Source organism: Nelumbo nucifera, chromosome 7, assembly GCF_055504915.1.
Source record: "Nelumbo nucifera cultivar China Antique chromosome 7, China Antique-T2T, whole genome shotgun sequence".
NCBI lineage: Eukaryota > Viridiplantae > Streptophyta > Magnoliopsida > Proteales > Nelumbonaceae > Nelumbo > Nelumbo nucifera.
Window position 1 is genome coordinate 28,303,561 of NC_142655.1, and position 24,586 is coordinate 28,328,146.

General features: G+C 37.8%; 1 pseudogene across 1 annotated transcript in view; it reads right to left on the reverse strand.

The window, feature by feature from the left end:
- Nucleotides 1-1,676: 1,676 nt before the first annotated feature.
- Nucleotides 1,677-24,586, reverse strand: part of LOC104593366 (uncharacterized) — a 38,667-nt pseudogene continuing 15,757 nt past the window's right edge. The window contains exons 4-10 of the transcript XR_016078950.1: nt 21,490-21,565; nt 5,995-6,097; nt 5,710-5,866; nt 5,107-5,235; nt 4,135-4,221; nt 2,975-3,019; nt 1,677-2,362 (exon numbers count right to left, since the gene is read on the reverse strand). The product of XR_016078950.1 is annotated as an uncharacterized LOC104593366 (transcript). The remainder of the gene's footprint in view (nt 2,363-2,974; nt 3,020-4,134; nt 4,222-5,106; nt 5,236-5,709; nt 5,867-5,994; nt 6,098-21,489; nt 21,566-24,586) is intronic.

A 24,586-nucleotide genomic window follows, 5' to 3' on the forward strand; every position in this document is an offset into this window, starting at 1 on the left:
ATCGGACTGGACTGGACGGTCGGACTGGAAAAATTGGGACCTAGTCAGGTGACTGGTTCTGTTTTCCCCAAAATTGGATTTTCTTCAAAAACCTTGGTCAACAAACCACTGACCCGGGCGGCAACCGTTCAATCAGTGGTCAACAAACCACTCAACTGTCTTACACACTTTGTCAACAAACCAAAGAACGTGAAACTGAATTGGAGTGGAGAACAAATTCATCTTGATTTTGCATTTGCTTTCCTACCAAATGCTGCCTAAATTTTTGGATTAAAGAACATGTTTTCATATAGTAATTTAATATCATGTGTAATAAATCATATGCCTTCCACACCAAAACGTTTTGTTTCTTTTAAAGGCCATTATTTTGATGGTTTCTAAAGTGATCGGATCGCCCCCAGAGCACGCCCCCTGCCCATCCCCTCCGTGCACTGGGAACATCTGTGCTTGTGATGGGGAGATATTCCCAATGCACGGAGGCATCGGCGGAGGGGGGCACTACAGCTGATCCCATCTCCTTTCTAAAGCATTGTTTTGTTTATACAAAATTTGTCGTGTCATTATTTTTCGAAAAAAGTGTTTTTTTTTGGTAATGTTGCAATTTCAAAAAGTAAATAAAAACAAAAACATTTATGTTGTGCTTGTGCATATCACACCCTAAAATTGTTTCCGTAAGGTATTTAAAACTGGACCAAACAAGGAATTATTCTAGAGTCCAGTTCCTAGGTCGAACGGTCTAACCTGCTCTAACAGAAAAATAAAAAATAAAAACAAAACAAAAAATGGCTAAAAACCGTCGTTCAGATCGATGGTTCAACCGCCCGGATCAGCAATTCACTGATCAAATCAATGGTTTTAGCTAAAAACAGTTTTGGGGTGAAATGAAATCAATCGATCCTGGTTTTTCCGATCTGACCATCCGGTCCGATCTGGTTTTAAATGTAATAACATAGGTAATAGCCGCGCTTTAGCTGTGGCATTTTTCATCCAATTCCGAACTTGCTACTAAAGAGTCATCAAAGGAGGAAGCTTTTTCTTTGTGCCCAAGAACTAAAACAAAAGTCACCTTGTATCTTAATGAAAAGATTCAACACCAACTTGTATAGTCAAATAAGATGGAAATCTTGGAAATTGTAAATGTTAGATTTATAACTCTGCCGTTATGTAGTAACGTCCTCTTATAGATCTCCTGCCAATAAAAGACTGGGACCCACCATAAGAGTGAGACCTTGCCATATACAAGATGTGTGGTGCCTGATCATGTTGATAAGCTATTGGAATGTGTTTTGTTGGCAGAAGGTCCGGACTCATTCCCTGCAAAATGCTTTGTCCAAATTTGAACTCGATTTCATCAAAGTGATCCGAATTCAATCCGTTTATAATTGGATCAAATGCCAATCCACCCATCTCCCATCCAATAAAATCCATTCTGTTTTAAAAATATATGCTCGTATATAGTTAAAATTTACATTGTATCCAATTATTCATTAATGAGGTTAGTTTGTAGTGTTTAATACTGCCATAGGTTCGAAGTTCTACAAAATTATTTTCAATTCATTTTGTTCATGAAATACAACATCACAGTTTTTTATAGTTCATTATATAATATTTTAATTTATTTATACTATTGGTCCGTAGTTGATTCAAATCCAATGGATATAAACGAATCAAATACATCTTGCAATTCCAACTTTGGTATAACTGACTTCCGTTGACAATTCCGATTTACATATTCGCCTATTAAAATTCTGACACTTTCAGGTGGCAAAATGAAGAAATGTCATTTTATCAAGGAAGGCTTTATACAATTATTTCTTAAAAAAACTAGGGAAAGGCATTGAACCATATAATTGAATAAAGAAGGCTATCTTCAATTATTTTTGTAAATAAAAATATTCTTCTCACATGAAGAGTATTGGTTATATCATTTGGTTACCCTTTAAAAACTGTTGCTTGTAGTCTTGTACCATCAGAAGGGTTTCAAAAATGAACAGGAATGCACCTCCGGCCTTTTGGCATTTCATTGTATTGTTGGAGGCAGTAGGCATCATCTACTTTTGCATTCAAGATCCAGACGGTAATGCAAGCACGCTTTCATTTCTAGAGAAGCAAGGATTCTCCATGTTCTTTGAAGACAAAAATGATCTTCATCTCTAAGTCAAAATTTTGCAATTTCTAGAAATTGACAAGTTGAAAATTGGAATATTCTCTGTACAAGAAACTAGCATGTGGTTCTCTCAGCTGTTCGATGAAAGCAAACTAGGAACTCTTTATTACCCTCAGCACCCTTTATTGGAGATTCAATCCACCCACTGCTGGAGAATCCAAAGTTTTCAACACCCTTTATGATCCTTTCAAGAACCTAAATAATACAACCAAATCAATGAAATTTCACATTTGCATACCTAAAAAACCAATGAAGTTAACCAACAATTATGCTTCACTGTTTTAGGACAAGTGTAAGAGTGTCTGCGTGTGCAAGTAAATTTGTGGTGGGCACTACCCAGGACAAAAAAGAAAATTGGTGGACAGACCACAGGGTAAGGTACTGAGATGATGTATCTTGATGCAAGAATAAGGAATTTTTATTTTTAAGGTTGAATGGTCCATATAGACGTATGCATACACATATAAACACGTGCTCAAACACAACTACAACCACACCCACACCCACAGGAAAAAGCTCCAATAACTAAAAACAATTCATGATAAAGCCAAAATGGAGTGACATGAAGGCTCATCCTACAACTGTAGTCTCATAGGCTTCATGTTAGCTAATAATTTCAGAATTCAACTGACCAAACAGCTTTACTGGCACCAAGAGCTAAACACAATCTCTGAATTGGTAGTGTGAGCTGAACTTTGTAAGTGGTAAAGTTGCCAAGTAGATTCTATACTTTTAAAAATTGGGTTTCTGAGGCTTCTATATTACAATAAATCAATCAAATAACAAGTTCGGGGGATGTATACATACTTCTTGATGGACTAGGGGATCTCTTACAATTCCACCTCCTCCCACCTGCGAAGGAAACAAAATCCAGAATATAAATGAGTAGATAAATATCTTTTCTTGGCAGCGACTCATTGTAAATTAGGAAATTCATACCCATTAAACAGAAAATGATGAGAACTAGATCACAAGAAAATTTAAGGAAAAAAATAACAAATAGTTTCTAGGTTCTAGCTGAGAAGGAAATTGAAGCTTATAAAACCCATCATCCAGATATGCATACTACATACTCAACTCAACTCAAACCTAATCCCAACTATTTGGGGTTAGCTAGATGAATCATCCCACTATTGTACTCTATCAAGAGCCATGCCAAAATGATTCATGATTCATATTCATATTGGATTGGTTAAATGTTTTTATGCTGGCTGTCAACCAGAAGAAGAACTCCTCTTGAAGAGGCTTATGCTTCCTTGCGCCCAGGAGGCTTACACCTCTTTCATTCTAAACTATGCCTCACACATCCGGGTAGTGGAATGCCTTGTGTCATGCCTCCGTATTTCAAAAATTTGCCCTCGAATATGTCCTGTTCTAGTAACACTTGTCTCAGCATGCACTTCTTGTTAGTGTTACCACCCAAGCATCAAAGAGATTTGCATTTCAACAGTATAATGATATGCAAATGCAATGAACTAAAAAGGAAAATGATGAGGGTGTTTGCATGTGAAAAGGTGATAAAATCTTAGCTAAGTCATTCATCTGTTGAGGTAGGGCACAATAGCATGTAAGCTGGGGATTGGGGAAAATCCCAAGCTCGAACCGCCAAGGGACTGCAGTCAGTGTAGATCATCAAAGATCAGTTAGCGGGTCTCAAGATTTGCAAGTTAAATAAAAGGACATAATCTTAATGAGTACAACTGGATTGTGCCCAGGCTTTACCAAGGTACACCAGAAAATAGTTTTGGTTCAGTTAGCAGTCATTTATGACAGACTAGTTTTGATGTGTATTCTGTGCTTTGGATTAACCTTTCCTCAAATCATCCTAAATCGTTGAAGCTACATTACAAAACCCACTGGAGGACTTAAAAGGGGGGTGGGGGGAGGAGATATAAGGAAAATACATCTATGACCTTGGATAAAATTTTGAAAAGAAAAAGAGAAGCAAGTACAACAGAATTACAAACCTGTGATCTGCGGGCCTCAAACTGAGGTTTAACAAGTGTAACTAATGTTGCCTCGTCCTTCATGACATTGATGACAGCAGGCATTACCTGCATTAAAAAAAATTAAGGTGCATATGAATGGTCTACAAATTAACAGAAAAAACATTTGTTATAGATAAGTCAGAACAGTGGGATGCTGCTGCTGTACAGTAAGCCTAAAACATAACACTGTCTCTACCTTAAAATTTTAAAACAAAGCCTCATTATGGAAAGAAGCTACATCATCTGTGAACTAAGTTCCAGTCTCCAACTAGGAGTCCTAAAACCGAATTCAGATCACTTAAATAAACCTAATAATAAAACACATAAATTTTGTTTCTCAAAAGTTGCCCATACTGCCTTTGACAATCCAAGGGAAGAAAATTATCATAAAAATGGATAGATCTAGCATAATTTATTATGGGGTAGCATCATCAGATCAAGGCATATTGGGAGTTAGATTAGATGATATTTCTTATCAGACCACCAAATGGAGAATCCAGAAAATTGAAGGGCTAGATGATCTCTCAAATTGAACTATCAGGTGTGCAGAGACAAGATAAATGAGCAAATCTCTGGCAAATACCCAAACAATGACTAGGTATTTTTCTATTGGGATTCTTTTCTTTTTGATAGGTATACCCATGAAAAGATTAATTAACCACTAGTATCTCTCTACCATAGAGAAAATGTTCAAAAGATTAATTACATGGCCTATTCCAAGATAATTCCAATGTGTTTTTACTCCCAATGGTTATAATTCCAATTTGTTTTTAATCCCCAATGGTTATAAGTCCCGATTTCTACATCATCACCTTTCAAATAAACACAATCTTAAAGATATTAGAAGCATTTTTTTCAGATAAGAAACCAGAAACAATTAGGGGTCACCTCATGATTTAAAAAATATGAGAATGTACTAAGCTTCCGTATTTCTAATGTGTTGCAGCATACCAGGAGTATAGAGATAAAGGAAAGGTCAAGGGTCACCAAATCAACTTTTTGTGGGAGTTCAGAAAGGTAACTTAAATTTGTCCTTTCTATAACACAGACACGTTCATCTCGACGTATCTTATCAGCCACCTGATGAAGAATTTAAGATCTGTTACAAAGAAATGAAGGAAAAGAAAAAACAAAGGACAACTACAAGTAAAACCCAAGGAGATAGAAACAGCACTAGGAAATCATACTTGTTAAGACACTATAAGTCTGAAACTTCAAGTAGAAAAAAAAAGAAAGAAAAATGAGATGCATGCTTTTATATATGAAGTTTAGGAAGCTTTACAGGTTTTCATTGAAAAAGGTTATCATTAACACATCTACACTGCTTAATAACACAAAAAGAAAGTAACAGGCAAATAGAAGTTGTGGAAAAAATGTGCTGGGATGATGTAGAGTAAGAAGACTATTCACACATATTTTAGAATTTCCAAGCAACATCATTAGCAGTAGAAAGCAAAGATAGAAGAAATGAGTATTGGGGAAAACCAGACCAGATACTTCGTTAGCTTTCTCAAAATAATTCATCCAATTGAATTTTTATGAAGTAAGGCATACCTGTCCATATCCCACATCAACTCCATAAACAAGTGAAGCACCATTCTGACGTAAGCAATCAGTAAATCCCCCAGTGGATAACCCTGAATCAAGAACTACTTTTTCAGCAACATCTACACCTAGCTGTTCAATGGCAGCATCCAACTTGTATCCCGCTCTGGATTAAAACACAATAAGATATAAATAATTTTTTTTATTCGAAGAAAAACTTGAAAAATTTAAATGGCTATATGTGAAAACACAATCCAATTTATTAGGCAGGGGTTGTTTATAGAGAATAATCACCTACATACATATTTTGGAACTACAGCCTTTATCTCTACAATAGCTTTATCAGATACAGGTGTTCCTGCTTTGTTTACCACTTTACCATCCACAAGCACTTTGCCTGAAACAGGGAACTGGATTAAGGAACCAAAAGAACCATATACAAGGAATATTGTTAAGGAACCAAAAAAGATAGTAACACTGAAAATCTTCAAAAAAAAAATCAAAACAAAAAATAAAACTGGCTTGGAGGAACATTTTAACACTATGGGACATATAAATAGATGCAATACATAATACATATTCAATATGAATAAATAAATATTAGGCAAAAAATCTCAAAATAGCAGTCAAGAAGACATACAATTTTACAAATATATCCACATCAAGGTGATAAATGAAAAAATCTATTAAGAAATTGTAGTTTAAGGAAACCATACATTATTTTACTTTTATCAATGACTAGAGTAGATGACTGATAGATGAAGAATGCTGAGACAACATCACATTGTGGATAAAATTGTCTGTCAATTATTCACTTTTGTTTATTTAATTATTTATTTTTAGAGAGATAAAGTATAATCCTTTACTAAAAAGATTAGCAACATAAATAGAAAGGAGGTATTCCTGTTTTCCAAATACAGAGAAAGACTGTGAAAGACTGTAGAATGCAAGATTGTCCAGAAAGAAAAAGAGATAACAGATTAACAGTCTTTCCCAAGAAAGCATCTCTATAAATGTCCTGAAAGGGTATATCCTTGAACAAGTCTTCAAATCACTCCGCCCTCAAAATCTTGGCATTTCTTTCCATCCATATTGACCAAATGATAGCTGCCAAAATGGAGTTCTAGGCAGTTTTATTTTTTTCCTACTCAGACCTTGGATGTACCACCTTTCTAGGACCTCCTTTACTGACTTGGGAAGGCACCAACTCACATTAAGGGATGCAAAAAAAAAAAAGATGTCAAACCTTTGTGCTTCTTGGGAAAGGAATAACAAAGTGATCTTCTGTGTCTCCAGATCAAGATTGCTGAATATATGGCCCAAGTAAGGAACTTCCAGTCAACATCAAAGTGGCATATTGGGTTAAGTCTTTGGAACCTTTTGATGATATCCCAATGGATAACCTTTTTAGAAGCTGGAAGGAAATAGCTGGTTCAGCCCCTGTTAAGGATGTTGTAACTCCTATTTGGTCTCCCCCAAACAGTGGTTTTATCAAGCTGAACTTTGATGGAAGTAGTGTGGGAAAGCCAGGGACTTCAGGAATCGGAAGTGTTTCTAGGAATGGGGACTCACTTTTTTCCAGGACCAATCTGAGTTGTTGGCAGTAATGGGAGAAGTACAGAGAGGAGTATGAGCATTAGAAAGTTGATTATTGAAGGAGACTCCAAGTCGGTGATGGGTTAGCTTTAGGAGGAGAAGAATGGACTACGGATCTCTAGCAATGAAAGGAAGAAGTTGAAGTGGCTAACACAGGACATTGAAGTAAAATTGCATTGGGTTAAAAGAAGTGAAAATTCCTTTGCTGATGTATTAGCAAAACAAGGGGTAGATAGAGAATCTTTGTTTTGAGATCAATTGTAACTGCTTTGAGAATTCACTGGGAGAGCTAAGAGAGCTTATCTCTCCCTTGTCATTGTTCATTGTACTATGTTTTGAATTTCTAATAAAGTGATACAGTTATTGATAAAAAAACGCAAGGAACTTCCAAACCTCTTTTAATCAGTTTGTCTTTGGTAAGGCATTCTTTGGGAACACCAGATTTTGGAATTTGGGTTTTCAGTAACAGATCAGCCGCCTCGCCCATCTTCTGGTCCTGGAGATCTCTATGGAATTAAGGGGCTTAAACCACCTTGTTCTTCACCATTTAATAATACTCAGAAACTAGCCATTCCTTCTTGTCAGCCACTTTGAAAAGATTTAGGAATAGAGATGTCAGGGGGTTGAGGTCCTACCACGTGTCCATCCAAAACCTTACATTTGATCCATCACATACCCTATAAGAGATCCCAATTATGAAAGAATTAAATGACATGTCCATGCCTTTCAAAACCGAGCAGCCATAAGATGAGTATGCAAGGCCAGAATCCCATCCCCAATTCCTTGATCTAAACTTAGCCTCCACTAGTTGCCTCCACCAACTTACAGATTCAATGCCATAGTGCCAATGCCTAATTTCTACAAGTACAAAGCTCACCACTTTTAATCTTCTAATCCTCAACCCTCCTGCGGCCTTCTAGAACAAATCAATACCCAGTCCACAAAGTGAATCTTCTTTTCATCCTTCCATCCTTTCTAAAGGAAGACATTGTGCAATTTCTCAAGTTCATTTGCCATCTTTGCTAGGATGGGGGAACAAGGAAAGAGACAATAAGAAGGAATATTTGCCAAGATACTTTTGATTGAAGTCACTTTGCCACCTTTGGATAAATAACTTTCCAAGGAAAGTCTTCTATCAAATCTCTCAATCACTAGACCCTAGATGGTGCTAGAATTGCACTTGACACCTGAAAGGCCCAAATATTTGGTAGGAAGTTTTGCAACCTTACATCCCATCACCAATTCTAAACCTTCACTTCCACAATCCGTCTGACCAGGATAATGGAACTTTTTCTAAGATTAGTATTAACACTGAAACCACCTCAAACAAACACAGGATCCCCTATCATTGATTAAAAAATAAATTAAGAAAACACTAGCTAAATTTTCTCTTTTGTTCAATAAGTTATGTTGTTTGAACCTTACACCATGAGGTTTAAAATGAGTAAGTTACTCATAGTTCAGAATAGATGCCATCTTACAAAACTAAAATGTGCTTTGCCTTATAATGGCCCTGAAAATTAAGATTTGGTGACGAAATCATCTATAAATTTGAAAGATAGGGAGGGCAAGAAGCTTACGGATGAGCTTTTATCAATCATTGCATGAATGAACTGATTAATTTCGCGATTGAACATGATTAAGGTTTTAACATTCAAATATATCAAGTTTGTTCTTTCACAAATTGCTGTTAAGAAAGGAATCTCTGTGTTAATAGGCAATTTCTTTGGGAAATTAGAGCTCTCATGCAAGAATTGGGCACAAAGGTTGCACGGGTTTAGATCAGCAAACAACCTAGCTGATGGCTTGGAAAAACAAGGGGTTCAAAGAGATCAATTGTATTGGGGTCTGGTACCCTAAAAGGAGATTTGTATCTAAGGAATCTCTAAGGTGGATAGCTGAGGCTAGCTACTTCACTAGTAAGGCAAATCTAGATGATGATAATGATAGTAATAATGTATCCAAAATTTTCTATAAACTTTATGCATTTTTTATTTTATTTTATTTTTTTATTATTAATCAGATGCAAATTGCAAAATCTAAATCTGATTACATAAACAGCTTAGCCAAATATGTGATAATCATATCAACTTTTGAAGTTTTAATATCATTGACAGGCCTACCTGCTTGGCTAGATTCTTCTTTTTGTAATGTTTTATCTTTTTGGTGAATCTTTTTTTGTTCATTTATCAAAATATGTAAGATTTAAATAGAGTGAATTGAATGAGGCTAAAAGTAGTAGTTCAATTTACAGTTTAAGCCTCACAATTAAGTAGGGATTAAGTTCAAAAATGAGTATTTTAGTCAAAAGAAAGTTCCACAGTCTTATTCATATTTTTAATAGTAGTGCAAATATAGAATTATAGATGTGTTCAATTTTTTCTATAATGTTTTTTGTATTTCTGTGTAAAAAATAATTCTGATATGTCACAATTACTTTTTGTTTAAATATGACAAATATATGATACTATACATGTGCTTGAATGTTTTTTTTGCAAAATTTATGTATTTTTTTCATTTTTGTATTTTTATATTTTATTAATTTTACTATTTATTTATGATATTAAAGGTTAACACGTTTGACCCAAAAGTTGAACTATTGATCTGTGCCAAACGGTAAAATAATTTAATTTTTTATCAATTCTAAATTATGTATTTCATTTTCATTATCAATAAAAATAATTCGTGTTTATTACAATTATTTTTTTAATTTGATTGACAAAAATATCATAAATGTGTTTAATTTTTTCTACATTTTTGTAATTTTCTATATTTATTTCTACTTTAAAAATTTTATTACCTAACTATGACTTCATAGGTTGATCAATTTTATTCAAATAGTTGAATTGCTTAACCACCACTTGGATAAATAATGGTTTTGTTTTTGAGTCAGTTTTAAAATATATGGATCTATATTGTTAAAATTAAAAATTAGTAACATTTATTGGTGAAAAATAACTTAAATATAGGATTTAATAAGAAAAAATGGGAGTTAATACCTTAAATATAAGACTTAATGAGTAGGGATTAAATGACGTAGAAAGTAATAATTGAAATTACATTTTCAACCCTTATTATTAAAGATGGACTAAATACACAAATGTGGGCGTTTTAGTAGCCATTAAAGCTGACATTGAAGTTGTAATAAAATGACTTTTATACCCTTTCTCAAACAAAAAAAAATAGAGGGCAATTTTAGTTCAAAAAAACTTTCACTCTGCATCTGCACTTTTATATATAGTATAGATTTGTAATCATAACCCTTTTTTCAAGCAATAAATTTCTAATAGTTACCGATCAAAAAAAATGTGGTCAGGTCATCTCTTCTCCAACTGGCTAACTGATAAAGTGTTTGCTGTACTCCTACATGCCTAGTGCAAGACCATGCCTATATTGACTAGTCAAGCCCTTGGTGGCTTCAATTCATAGACCCAAAGGCTCAGGGTTAGGATCAAATTGATTCTTGATTTCCCCAAGAGATGACAATTCTTCCTCTCAACTACTCCATTCTTTCAAGGAGTTCCAACCCAAGTTTTGTTTGGTGTTCTATTTCATGCTTAGAAAAAAAAATTTGAAGCTTTGAGTACATGTACTCTCCCTCATTGTCAAAACAAAGAAACTTCATAGGTCTTTCAAATTGTGCACCCACCATTGTGTGGAAATTTTGAACAAGTAATTCCTAGATTTCATCAAATAAATCCAAGTACACCAAGTATAATCATCAAGAAAAGTAACAAAACTGTAATCATCCTTAAAGGGGAGGTAGCATCTTGAGCCACTTCTTAGGCTGACTATACTCTTTCTTCCTCATCATTAATGAAAATATCATTCAACTATTAAATAAAAAGAACAAAAGTAACAAAACAATGGTGTCCAACATTGAAATAGTAAAGATAAGACTCCACAAATCAGAGTGAACAATTGCAAATGGAATAAAACTTTCATATTATTCAAAGGATATGAAACTCTACAATGTTTTCTTGAAGTCATAGACTATATAATAATGTTCCAACTTCCAAGAGACAAGAATCAAACACACAAAGGAAGCCCCAGTTTCAGATGAGAAAAAGAATGACTACCAAGTCTCCAATGCCAATGCATTGTTTTGTCTTTAATTACTAGTAGTACTACTATATCCTTTAGACAGGTAAGATGTAGAGGTAGTTGCAGTGTTCCACAATCTATGAGATAAATCATAGAAGCTAACAGTCTCACTACCACTGTTAAATTCTTTCTTTGAACCAAAGCCTTGTATTGTGGTGGTTTGAGTGGGGGAGTGCCATGCTTCCTCACGGACATCAGTTGCTGTTCATTTTGGTGAGGTGTTGGGTGGTGCACCTACATCTTGGTTTCATGACAGATGAGCCATTGTTCCGTAGCTTTTTCTGAGGCACTACTAAGGCAGGGACGACAGTCCGAAATTGGTTGGTGTCGACGGTTGGTCAAGGAATATCACTGAAGTGGCAGTTTTGCATCATGGGTCCTTGGTTGAAGCCGCAATATTGGAATAATAGGAATGTGGGTACACTGGCTGTTGGAGCATGGCGGTCCTGAAGAATACAATAATGAGGAAAAAAGTGAAGCTAGAATTCAATAACTTTCTTAATCCTACTAGGGCAGCCCAGTGCACGAGGCTCCTGCCAATGCGGAATACAGAAGCAGGCAGTTGACTGCCTCTAAGATAAAACAGTCTAAGGGGGGAAACAAGCTTGGCAGTAAAATAGGAAGAGAAAATTTTCCCAAAAATCAATATTGCTCCAAATCAAATCAGTAGAAGATCAAGGCTGCAATCAGTCTTGAACCCTAATAGATTTTAGATTAAGAAAAGTAGAAGAAAAGTGAGAGGAAGGAGAAAAGAGAGGAGAGGAACAGAAGAACACAAAGGTTTGAAAGAAGGGACAGATGCTAACACATCTGCCGCCGCCACTCTCTTTAGTATTTATAGGTTATGTTTAGTACATAGAGAAAATGATAGATCTGCCCTTAGTACTTACATGACAAATAAAGCAAATAAAAACTGAAATAACAGACTGACCACCAACTGACACTACCATGACTGAAACAAATAATTACACATACTGTCCTACGAACATAGTGGGGCCCACATCAGTGTTCTCTACACTCCCCCTCAAGTTGGGAGTAGATATTTATCATTCCCAACTTGGATAGGTCTGCCTCTAATTTCTTCCTTGGTACAACCTTGGTGAGGATATCCGCGAGCTACATGTTAGATGTGATATACGGGAGACACACTTCTTGTGATGAGACCCTCTCTCGCACAAAATGTCGATCAACTTCAATATGTTTAGTTCTGTCATGCTGCACTGGATTGTGGGCTATATTAATAGCTGCCTGATTATCACAATACAGCATCAAGGGTTTCTCATAGTCAATACCCAACTCTTCAAGATCTCAGTCAGAGGATTTCAGCCACTCCGTTAGCCATTGACTTGTATTCCGCTTCAGCACTAGAGCGGGAAACAACACTCTGCTTCTTACTCCTCCAAGAGACAAGGTTACCTCCCACAAGGGCACAATATCCAGAGGTAGACCTCCTGTTATCAGCACTCCCAGTCCAATCGGCATCTGTATAGACCTCCACCTTCATGTGATTATTGTTTTTGAGCAATATACCTCTATTCGGGCATCTCTTCAAGTATGCTAATATTCTCTCTGCCGCAAGGAGATGAGTAGTTCTAGGGGAATGCATGTACTGGCTGACAACACTAACTGCACAACTGATATCTGGCCGAGTGAGGCAGAGATATAGGAGCTTTCCAACCAACCGTTGGAACATAACTTTGTCTTCAAGAGGCTCCCCGCCCTCTGCACTAATCTTGTGATTTTGTACAATGGGTGTATCAGCAGGCTTAACACCTAACTTTCTAGTTTCCGCCAACAGATCTAGAACATATTTTCTTTGAGAGATAAAGATCCCCTATTTAGATCTAGCAACCTCAATACCCAAAAAATACCATAGTGTACCAAGATCTTTCACCTCAAACTCTTGATGAAGGAGCTGTTTGAGGGACTCAATCTCACCACTATCATTTCCTGTCACTACAATATCATCCACATATACAGCAAGCAGGGTCAGAGAGGAATCCACCCTCTTAATGAACAGTGTATGATTTGACTGGGCCTGTACATAACCGAACTTTCCAAGGGCTAATCTGAATTTATCAAACCAGGCTCTAGGTGACTGCTTCAAACCATACAATGCCTTGTTCAGTCGGCAAACCTTCTTACCTGTCTCTGTATCATAGAATCCAGGAGGCAACTGCATGTAGACCTCTTCCTGTAAGTCTCCATTCAAAAAAGCATTTTTAACATCCATCTGGAACAAGGGCCAAGAATGATTTGCTGCAAGGGATAACAGAACTCGGATGGTGGTCATCTTGGCTACTGGGGCAAAGGTCTCCAAGTAGTCTATACCATAAGTCTGGGTGAACCCCTTTGCAACCAGCCGGGCTTTGTACCTTTCAATGGAGCCATCAACATTATGCTTCACAGTGAATACCCATCTACATCCAACCGGTTTCTTTCCTTTGGGTATTATTTTTCAACAGGGCATCCATTTCGACTTGCATTGCATCTTTCCACTCTCTGGAACTGATAAGGCTTCTTGCACGGTTCTTGGAATAGGGACATTGGCAATGGAAGTGAGATAGGACCGGTAAGAGGGAGATAGGCGATCATAGGATAAAAACTATGAAATGCAGTGAGTTGTAGATGTGGTGCAATGTCGTTTCCCTTTGCAGACGACAATAGGGAGATCAAGGTCATGCGCAGGAGGGGAAGTGGCAACAGTGGAAGGTGTCTCAGTGGGCTCTAGAACTGTAATACATGGATCTGGAGCCGCAGAAGGAACTGGAGCTGGCCTGGACTGCCGATGACTAGGATCAACCTGCCTGCATCGCCTGTGATAGACTCTCAACTCCTGATCCCTCTGACCACCCTCACCACTACAGCCTTCATCACCCAGTGGAATAGGTAAAGGAACAACCCCACTCCCACTGTGCTCCCCTTGAGGAAAGTGACTCAAAATCCCACTCTCACTGCGCTCCCCCTGAGGAAAGAGACTCAAAATCCCACTCTCACTGCTCTCCCCTTGAGGAGAAACCCTAGGATAATAGGGTGTCTCCTCAAAGAAGGTGACATCCATGAAGACAAACTTTTTCCCTGAAACAGGATCATAGCAGCAATAACCCTTTTGAGTTTGTGCATAACCGAGGAAAATACATTTGGAGGCCTTAGGTTCAAATTTGGAATGATGGGGCCCGAGAAACTGAACGAAACAGGTACAACCAAAGGTTTTAGGGGGAACGGTGACCAACTCCTCGTCTGGGTATAGAAGGGAAAAAGGGGTTTTCATATCAAGAACCCAGAAAGGAACCCGATTAATGAGATATACTGCCGTGAGGATAGCATCACCCCAGAAGCGAATAGGTACATTGGAGGTAAACATAATGCTTCTAGCCACCTCCAAGATGTGCCTATTCTTCCTTTCGGCAACCCCATTCTGCTGTGGTGTATGAGGGCAAGTGCTCTGGTGAATAACTTTATGGCTAAGGAGGTAGGAGGTCAATGGCTTAGCAAAGTATTCCTTTGCATTATCAGATCTAAGAACTTTGATTTTGGCCCCAAACTGAGTGAGAATCATCTGATGGAAGTTTTGGGTCAAAGCAGGAACCTCATCCCGAGAACGCATAAGATAGACCCAAGAAAACCGGGTATGGTCATCAACAAACAACAAAAAATATCTGTACCCACCCATAGAAGAGATGTGATATGGCCCCCAAACATCAGTATGCACAATATCAAAAGAATAATTACTCCTTTTATTACTCAAAGAATAAGAAGTTCTACAATGTTTGGCAAACTCACAACTCTCACACCTCGACTTTGACAACTCAACAGACTCAAATAAAGTAGGAAACAGACTCTTCAAGGACCGGAAAGACAAATGACCTAATAGATTATGCCAAAGCATAACCGGACTCAAACTGAGAAACAAAAGACTTCTTATCCACAGGCTCTTCCCGACGAGAATTCTCTCCAAGCAGATAGATCCCATTCGTCTCACGGCCATTCCCAATCACCTTCCTCATCTACAAGTCCTGAAAAACACATTGGTCAGGGAAAAAGGTTACTGAACAATCATATGTTTGGTAATAGTACTAATTGAAAGCAGGTTAGTATCAATCTTAGGAACATGCAAGATAGAAGATAAAGAGATAGTATCCGATAACTTGATGTCACCCTTGCCCGAAATGGGAATAAGAGAGCCATCAACAATGGATACTCTATCTCTGCCAAAGGACAAGTGATAAGTAGTGAACAATGATGGCAAGCTAGTCATATGGTTAGATGCACCTGAATCTATTACCCAACAGTGTTCAGTATTACCTAGAGCTGAAGCATGGTAAGCTGAGGCTCGAGTACCTGAATGTGCAAATGCAGATGTGGCAGGGGCTGATGGTGACTGAGATGGCTGAGCTGAACTCCCAACTTCCTTTTCCAACTGTATGAGGGCAGCCCGAACCGCGGCTAAGGTCTCTAGTGATGTGCCTTTTGTGCCTGATGAGGATGCTGAATCAGTGTTCACAGCCACATGAGCATTACCCTTCTTATTTCTTAGTTTTGCTGGGACCAAATGAGGATGTAGCTTCCAACAAGTATCTTTTGTGTGCTTGGGTTTCTTGCAATGTTCACATACCAGGTCCTGTTTATCTTCCTTCTTCCTGTCCCTTTCTAGATCACCCCTTGACTTAGGTTTAACAGCTGTCAGGGCTGGGAAGGGGGCTGAGGTTGCATCATGACTTTCCTCCTGGTCTCTTCACTATGCACTAGGGAGTATGCTTGAGAGAGGGTCACACTATCTCTGGTCAGTATCTGTTGCCTCACAATGTCATATTCTGAATTCAGGCCAGCCAGAAAGTTAAACACCCTATTTGTCTCGACTTGCTTTCTGTGAGTTTGTGCATCTTTGGGACTCTCCCACTCAAGGGTCTCTAGATGGTCAATCTCATGCCACAAGGATTTCAAGGTAGAGAAGTAGACAGAAACTGGCTTCTCTCCTTGTTTAAGATTGTTCACCTCACACTTCAGTTCATAGGCTTTGGCAACATTAAGGGGCTGGGAATAGGTTTCTTTCACAACATCCCATATCTCCTTGGTTGTCTTTGCCCACAAGTAATTTCGGTTGGTATGTGGCTGCATAGAATTACACAGCCATGCCATAACCAAATAATTCTCTTGAACCCATTTGGTGTACATTGGGTCCTCCTTGGAAGGTTCTTTCACTTCTCCCAAGAGATAACCCATTTTTCCCCTTCCCCCAATAGCCATCATGGCTGATTGGGCCCATTCCAAGTAGTTTGACCCGTCAAACCTCACAGTTGTAATCTGAAACCCAGTTTTAGATACACTACTATAACTGTTGTTCCCAAAACTGCCTTCTCCCTGATTTTTAAACTCCATCTTTGGTCAAGAATCAGTAGTTACAAACTGTTAGAGTCACTACACCAGAAAACAGCACTTGGACAGTCGATCACAATCAGAAATCAGTATAGAATCAATGCAGGTCTGATCTGAAACCAATCGGCAATCATAGTATATGCATGAAACCAGTACAAATCTGATCTGAAATCAATCGGCAATCACAGTACCCAGCAGTCCGTACAAGTTTTTTATCCCCTAGAAGAGCTTGAAGTCAAAAAATAGGTTTGAAACCAGCTTAGAGAGCAATCTGAGATGCTGGAGCAGAATTAGGGTTTTAATCGTAGGTCTGAAATAAGTGCTCAACCGCACTTTCCAAGCAGTCCGTACAGTTAGGACTTGTCGTAGGGTCAATATGAAACCCTAAAACTGATCACCTCTGAGAGAACCCTAAAACAATCACTTTCCAAGAAGATAAAGAGGGTTCGGCCCAACAGTCAAACCCTAGATTAGAGAGAAAAACCCTAAAGCAGTTCGGCCTCTCCTTCTAGATAGGTCCAACCTATCTCGACTGATAGTAGTCTATGGAAACTAAATAAAACTTACTCAAGAATGCTGTTCGCTGCCTTCCAGGGTTGCCTGAACCCTAGCCTTCGCTGCTTCTTCCTGATTACCAACACTCAGCAAGCCGTGGCAAGTCCTCAACAGCTGCGAAACTCTCCTGGTAATCTCCAAGATCCAGCCGATGAATACTGCTTCATAAGCTTCCAGCCCTAGATAGTTCTCATGTGGTCGACTGGACTAAACACACATGAAAAGCCCTAGATAGGCTCTGATACCAAGTAGAAGATCAAGACTGCAATCAGTCTTGAACCCTAAAAGATTTTAGATTAAGAAAAGTAGAAGAAAAGTGAGAGGAAGGAGAAAAGAGAGGAGAGGAACAGAACACAGAGGTTTGAAAGAAGGGACAGATGCTAACACATCTGCCGCCGCCACTCTCTTTAGTATTTATAGGTTATGTTCAGTACATAGAGAAAAGGACAGATCTACCCTTAGTACTTACATGACAAATAAAGCAAATAAAAACTGAAATAAATAAAGCCTGAAATAACAGACTGACCACCAACTGACACTACCATGACTGAAACAAATAATTACACATACTGTCCTACGAACACAGTGGGGACCACAGCTGTGGGGCCCACATCAGTGTTCTCTACAAAATCAAATAACGTTCCTTTGATCACAAAATACGTCAGAGATCAAATACCATGCCTCATACACTCATTCAGTCTTAAGAAGAAGCTATGGCCCATCAATGGCAAAACTGATTTCTACAATTTTCATTAAAAATAAACAGAAAAATGTTGGCCTTCATCCAATGAATATGAAACTTGTAAGAAAAAACTCCGTAAGTCGAGGGTTTTCAGCTGATAAATATTCTTTGAACACCAAGGTTGGTGTCTAATATGTCCAATGATGTCATTCACATGGCTAATGACGCCAACAGGTCACACGTGGTGAAGAAACTTCCTCAGGTTTCAAGCATGAAGTTCTAATAACAAGTTGAATAATTGTTGATTATTCTGTGGTGCTTGAGTGTGTTATGACTTATGGAAAGAGAGAGAGAGAGAGAGAGAGAGAGATGAGAATAACCAACTAGTAATATTTTGTTGGGTTAAAAAAAGGAGGCAACAAGACATAAAACCCCTCTCAAATACAGAAAATTACATATGATTTATATGCCTCGTAGGAGTACTTGTGTATTTCCCCCTCATTTACTCAATCCAATTATACCCTTATACCTCAACAATAAAAACAAAGAATTTTTTGTGGTTTTTTAACTTTTTATCTGGCAAAAAGTACCAAGCATCAAATGTGGCACTTTTATGACATGAGAGATGGTGAATCTAAATTTGATCATCCTAAAATCATTATTTTAGGAAACTAAGAAATACACTAGACAGCAAAAAACTTTGATATGTCCATCAAACTTTGTAACGTTAATACACTAGACAGCTAAAGAAGTCATGTGACATTATCAATATCAGAATGGTGGGCAGAGGTACTCCGATGTATGATGTCTGGATATGGATATGGATACTAACATGGATACAGTAAATAGGGATACAACTCCCCATTTCCTAAAATCCATGACATGCATACAGGTAAGGGTACCCAATGTAATTTCCATGTACTTATACAGGTTCATATTATTTTATAGTATAATTTGTTAAAACACAAAATTTTATATATTTTAGAAGTGTTAATGCTATAAAGTACATCTAGAAGTATCCATGCAATATCTGCTATCAAATTCAACAATGGTACACTAGGCAGTAGGCATGCATAGGTATCTGGATATCATAGACTCCTACAAGTATTTGAGAAATAAGATACTACAAAACAATGACATAAACCCTATATTTTATCTTAAATTCACCCAGAATAAACCCCATACAGAAACAAATATACAATATCTAGGGGTGGTCATTTCTAGCACAGATATATATATATATATATATATAGCCAAATACTGAAAGAGGGGGGGGAGTTCAAACATCTGACCCCACATCCCCAGGACCACTAACAATCACATACACCACAAAGATATGGAATACAAAACATTACAACTAGGCTGATGGGAAGGGTCCCTGACGGCCACAATTCAAGAACTCAACATCCCCACTGCAGAATTCATCAACTCCTCAATCTGCAAATAAAACCCCTTCAAAACTCTTTTATTTTTCTCCAACCAAACTCTCCAAATCACACCAGAGCTGCAGGGATTAGGCTCCAAAATAATCTGTCATCTGCACTTAAACCCTGTGGGAACCAACCAGTAAGCACTCTCAGATTTTTTGGACAAACACAGGAAAGGTTTGCAGCTTTTATGAAATGAAGCCAGATCTTATACACCTTTGGGCAGTGGATGAACAGATGATCTATGCACTCATAAAATGATTACACAAAGGGCAGGCAGGGTCTTGAATTCAAACCCCTCTTCTAATCAGACTGTCTTTTGCTAGATCCTTCCAAGAGATACAGCCCAGAGTAGGAAGCAAATCTTTGAGGGAATTGTACTTATCTAGACCTGTCTACTTTTCTAAACTCCACTTCTGCCTCTTCCAATTCCCATTCTTTTCCCACTGCTAGACCCACTCACCATCCCTCCCCCTTCTGATGCTTAAATTGCTGATCACTTGAAGAAACTCCAAAACAATACCTGACACCAATCTTGAGGATTTCTCCTTAGGCTAGGGGACCACACCACCACCTCATTATGCCACTCATATGAATTAGCAACCACGGGCATCTTTGTCAGTTGCAATCTGGTAAATCTGATGGAATAGGGGTTCACTTGGACACCATGCATCATCTTTCCAAATTCAATTTTCCACTATCACCAACTTTGTATGAAGTACTTTGCAGAAAAACATTATAATTTTGCATGATGTCTTTCCACACATAACTACCATAGGAGGAAAGGAGAACATTAGACCTCCAATCACCATTAGATGCCTCAAATTTAGCAACAATTAACCTCCCCCATCACCTCTTTCTCTTTCTCTCTCTACACCAAACCTCCATAACCATTTACAGACTACAGAGAAGAACCACATTGAAGTTTCAAATATTTTTTATGCCAAGATCCCAGCTCACAACATGAATCTTTGTCGCCCTGCCAACCCCTCCAAAGGAAGTCTCTCTGCATCTTTTCAATTCTTTTTGCCACTTTTGCAGGGATGAGGATGAGGAACAAAAAGTAGGTTGGAAGACTAATTAAAGTGCTCTTTATCAAGGTAATTTTCTTCCTTCTGCAGATAGATATAACTTTCCAGGAAGATAGCCTTTTCTCCATCCTTTCAAGCACCTGATTCGAAATGGAAGAGGCAGAACATTTGGCCCCAAAAGGGAGACTGAGATATTTTATGGGAAGAAAGTCCACCCAACAAGCAACAACTTCAGCTAGGCCATCCACATCCTCCACCTGGCCAACAGGGATTAAAGAACTTTTTGCCAGATTCACCTTTAATCTGGTGACCACCTCAAACCACATTAGAACAACCCACAGCAGAAGGATCAGAGTGATCTGACCCCAAAAAGAAAAAGAAATCATCAGCAAAATGAAGAACCTGCACCTTGCCCGCTGAAGGAGCAATAGTAAAACAATCCAAACTGCCCCCACTAGCCACTCTCTTAATAAATTGGGCCAAGACCTCCACACACACAAATAAAAAATAATGGGGAGAGAGGTTATCCCTGCCAAATTCCCTTTGAACTTTTGAAAAAAAAAACTGCTGACTGCCCATTTATTTTTATAGATAATTTAACATTGTCATAAGATTTTTCATATGATAAAAATATTATATATATTAAGTATCATGCATATAGAGACATAGGCCCAAAGCCCGGCTGGGCCCATTATCACCCATAGTGACATCTAAACCAAATTCACCAGGAAAACAAAAGTTTTAAATTGACACTATTTCATCTAAATTTTGAAAGCATTACACAGTCCCAGAGCAGATTGGGTTGTATTTTGTTTCTCATGTTTACTTTCTCAAGCATCCACACCTGATACCTGCACCTGAAATCCTTCTCTCTTAGGCATCTTCATTTTTTCTTGTATTCCATTTTTCATTAACAAGCTTCTTTGGTTCTTGATTAAAAAAATACCATTTAGCTTAGCATGCTCCTCAATATTCACAGGGCAATTAACTTGGCTTCCAACTCAAAAGTGTCACTTACCTTGCAAGATCCATGTATGAAGGTTCGGCTGTATTGCTGAAACCTTTCAAGACAAATCTCATCCAATCTCCTTTTCCTGAAAATTTCAGTAGAAACAGGAAATGTTAAATTTCCTCAAGTAAAGTTTTGTAGTTTGTTTTCATGAATCAATAGTTGAGTTTTATATTTTTTCTGCCGAGTTTATTCACATTTGCTGAGAATGATCATCTATTGGGCCAATAATGCTAGACCAGTATTTGGGTTCAGAAAGAACCAAAGGACATCTTATGGATGAATCTTAACCCCAGGAAGTGAACCTCTAATGTCTGTACTCTGTAGAAAGCCATCAGTTCCATTATTCCTAGTGTTTTAAAAATGCAGGGGCAATTTGTGCCACAGGCGCAAGGCGAGGCACACGCCTTTTTGAAGGAAGATGCAAAAATAAAAAAAAATGTCAAAAAATTCAAAAAATGCCAAAAAAGTTCAAAAAAATGCAAAAAAAAATATAAATATTAAACACAATACTAATAAAAAATAGGGTAAATTACAGATAGGTACCCTGTACATTAGTGACAGATAGGTACCCTGAACTTTCAAAAATAGCACTTGGGTCCATTTGTTAGTACTCCATTAGTTAAAATGTCAAAAAATACCCTTCTTGTGTATTTTTGAGATCATTCTATAGAATGCCATCATCAGAAATTTGGAATATGTTATTTGCTGTCCATGTGAGAACATCATCATGGGGAGACATTCGATTACTTGAGAATGATCTCAGAAATACACGAGGAGGATATTTTTGGCATTATGTAACGTTTAACTAATGGATGGACCTAAGTGTCTACTTTTGAGAGTTCATGGTACTCAAGTATTGCAATTGAAAGTTGAGGGTACCTTACAAGGTACCTATCTGTAATTTACCCTAAAAAATATAAACTTAAATTTTAAAATGAATGTTTTAAAAAACCTATTATCTAAAATTAGAATACATAAACATAACATGTAAAACGTATTCAAATGAAAATTTAAAAATAAAATCAAACATATAAAGCATTTTCAAGCATGTAAAACCCACAATCTCTTTTTTTCCTCAATTGCATTACTTCAAATAGCTAATGTGACGTAAAACATAATGCACTCCTGATTCTACGAGTCGGCTTTGTACCACGCCCCTCAAGGCAAGACCAAATAAGTCCATGTTAGGGTCTTAAATTCTTAATTCACACATAAAAAATAATGATTTTATAGCTTTAATTGCCTTTCAAGAAGATACTTTATTTGGATGAGTGAATGAACATTAGCAAATAGAGGGTTATTGGATAGCTCGTGAAAAGCTTAGCTCATGGGCCGGCTTGAAATAATGATTTTGTCCCTCATCCTCAGCTCATGGCCACCATAGGTAAGGGGGAACCTCCTTGGATTATAGACTCAAGAGCCTCAGAACATATGATCAATATTTCCACCATTTTCTCCTCATACCACCTCTACTCTGATAGAGATAAGAGTTTCCACAACTAATGGATCCCATACTCCGATTGCTAGGAAGGGGTCTGTCGAGGTAACCAACACCATTACCCTGCCTTCTGTATTCCACGTTCCAAGATTGAGCACTAACCTTTTATTTATTAGTAATTTGACACGGAATTTGAATTGTTCAAAAATTCTTTCCCTTGATCATTGTGTTTTGTAGGATCTGGAATCAAAGAGGACGATTGGGTGTTGTTTTGAGGTGAATGGAATCTATTTTCTTGGTGTGCTTCCCAGTCATCAAACTCATCATGTCAATTTGGATAATGAGTCAAAGTCAGTGGGTCAGGTTATGCTTGGGCATAATCAGTAAAGTCACTTGTCTTTTACTTCTTTCTGTTTTTTGTTTCCAAAGTAATTTGAGTCTATTAAGTTCTCCAATTTAGAGTGTGAGGGTTGTCAACTTAGAAAACATTGTAGATATTCTTTTAAAGCAAGCAATAAAAGATCTTCAATTTTTGACATTGTTCATACTAACGTGTGGGGACCATATCATATTCCTTCTAGGGGTGACTACTGTTATTTCCTCCTGTTTGTCAATGATTATTGTTGGTACTCTTGGATATACTTGATGAGATTCCGTGATGAGGTACCTTCTTTGGTACAACAATTCCATGAGATGGTGTTACCACAGTTTGGAGTATGAGTGAAGGTGTTCAGATCAGATAATGCTCGGGAATACTTTGAGAAAAACCTGGCATTGTGAAAGTAGCAAGAAGTATGGTGGTGAGCACTTCAGTTCCAATTTGGTTTCGGGGTGATGCAGTCCTTACAACAATCTTCTTGATTAATTGGGTACCCTCTCATGTTCTTAGGTATGCTACTTTGTTCAACCTTCTTTTTCATGAGGGGGAGATGTTCCATATTCCTTTGAGGGTATTTGGATGTGTACGCTTTGTCCATATTCTTGGTCCTCACTACTCAAAGTTGAACCCTAAGGTGAAGAAGTGTGTTTTCCTTGGGTATGTAGGAAATCAAAAGAGGTACTTTTGTTATGATCCAGTCTCAAGGATTTGGTATGTCATTATGGATGTCACTTTCTTTGGGTTCACACCCATTCTCCTAAGAAGTCTTTCTCAGAGGAAGTGTTTTGCAGAAGGAAGTGAGCAATCTACACCACTTTTCATTCCAGCTCCTTTGTCCACTCTAGTGTCTGACCCACCTGCTCCAGCTCCTATGTTGGTTCCGCTACGTCCTGCTTCTTAGATTTTTACATGACAACGCCTATGATAGCACAAGGAGGTTGATTCCATAGTAGAGGAACCCACACCACTCCCTATTGGCTGATTAGAGATTCCAGTTGACATAGACCTAGGTACGCCTTTTGCTCAATTTGATGTTTTAGTTCCTATTGATACTACCACCCCTGTTCCTAACACCATTGTAGATGACCTAGACCTCCCTATTGCACTTTGGAAGGGGAAGAATAAGTGTACAACCCATTACATTTCACATCGCCTTTCCTACAAGGGATTATCTCCCTCTTATCAAGCCTTCCTTTCCTCCCTTGACTCTGTGTCTATACCCAGGAGTGTTAGTGAGGCCCTCTCAAACTTGAGTTGAAGATAGAGAGGAAATGGAAGCATTGATT